A 1,813-nucleotide genomic window follows, 5' to 3' on the forward strand; every position below is an offset into this window, starting at 1 on the left:
TTATTCAAATAAACATTTTTTATTTAGATTTTTTTTATTAAAATTAGATTTTTTTTTATTCAATCGAGATTTTTTTTAATTTAAATTAGATTTTTTATCTATTAATCTTTTTTATTTATTAAATACAATTTTTTATTTATTGCAGATTTTTATTCAAAAAAGATTTTTATGAAATAATCGTTTTAATTTATTAAAAAAGGATTTTTTATCACAATTTTTTTATATTTTTTAGATAAGCAAAATTCAAAAAGTAATTTTTTTTATTAAAATTAGATTTTTTTATTTCATACAGATTTTTTATATAATGCAGATTTTTATTCAAAAAAGATTTTTTATCAAATAATCATTTTTTATTTAGATTATTTTTATTAAAATTAGATTTTTTATTAGTAGATTTTTTTATTAAATACCGATTTTTTATTTAATGCACATTTTATTCAAATAAACATTTTTTTATTTAGATTTTTTTTATTCAATCAAGATTTTTTTTAATTTAAATTAGATTTTTTATCAATCGAGCTTTTTTTTATTGAAAACAGAATTTTTATTTAATGGTTTTTTAATTTTTTTATTCAAATAAACATTTTCTAATAACATGGAATCTTGTTTTAAATTGTCCATCCATAGCTATAAAAGTTGAACATTTAATACATTTTATACATTTCATTCATATAACTACAAAATAATTATTATATTTTAAATGTGATAAATTTTATCAAAATTTGAACTTTAAATGGTTATAAAAAAATATTGTGCTTATGTATTTTTAATTTTTTACAATTACTATCGTAACAATATATCAGGAGGGGACTCCATTGACCCCCCCTCCCTTAAATACGCCACTGAACATAAACACATCATTGTAAGAGCAATATAAATGTGATCCGCTCAGAATTCAAAATTATTTTAACTGAATGTATTAGTTTTTGAGTAGCGTATGTACGTAATTATTCTACATATTATCAATATTTTTGCAGCCTAAGAAAGGAAGAAAGGCATTAGTTTCATCTGAAGAAATTTTTTGTGTTCTTGACCAGTATAAATCAGAATTATTCGATAATGGTGTGCTAAGAGGATTAACTCATAAAATATGGGATACCCTGTCAAAGGAGCTAAAGAATAAAATTCCCAAAAAAAACTTATATATTTATGTTTATCAGAATCGATACAACTTTCAAACTGATCTTAAAAAATTATTGAAATTGAATAATAACGTTGAAGTGGATGAATATGAATCTAATTCAGTTGAAAGTAATGATGGCAGTGAAAAAAATATAATAAGTGATGGTGAAAAAATGTTTGTTCTTGAAATACCATATGAAAAATATATTGAAATGGAACCAAAAATTGTGCAATATAAAAAAAATTCTACCACCAGATCCTACAATGTTATGAAAAAAAACACATGGAGTGATGTTGTAAATGATGCTTTTTTACTTGAGTACAAATTGCCTTGCAATTTTGTGTACAAAAGATGTAAAGTGAGAATAAATTCGGCAAATAGTCAATACTTTATTCACTTCGAAGCAAAATGTAAAGATTGCAACAACAATTTACACGGTTGGAGCCACGATGAACCAATAAAAGGCCACCCACTTAAACTAGAAATTAGAACTTCTGATACCCGTGGACATGATTTAGAGCATAATAGCAAAAGACAACTAAAAGGAGAAAAAAGGAAATTAATAGGTAGTCAGCTAACCACAGAATTAGCAAGTAATTGGAGACGCAGTCGAGCATCAAATATGGAGTTTGGTTCCATATCTCCTCCTAATTTATATCATTCTAGTGTTCTAAGAAAAGCTAAACAAGA

Source organism: Acyrthosiphon pisum, unplaced genomic scaffold (genome assembly GCF_005508785.2).
Source record: "Acyrthosiphon pisum isolate AL4f unplaced genomic scaffold, pea_aphid_22Mar2018_4r6ur Scaffold_21407;HRSCAF=23902, whole genome shotgun sequence".
Lineage (NCBI taxonomy): Eukaryota > Metazoa > Arthropoda > Insecta > Hemiptera > Aphididae > Acyrthosiphon > Acyrthosiphon pisum.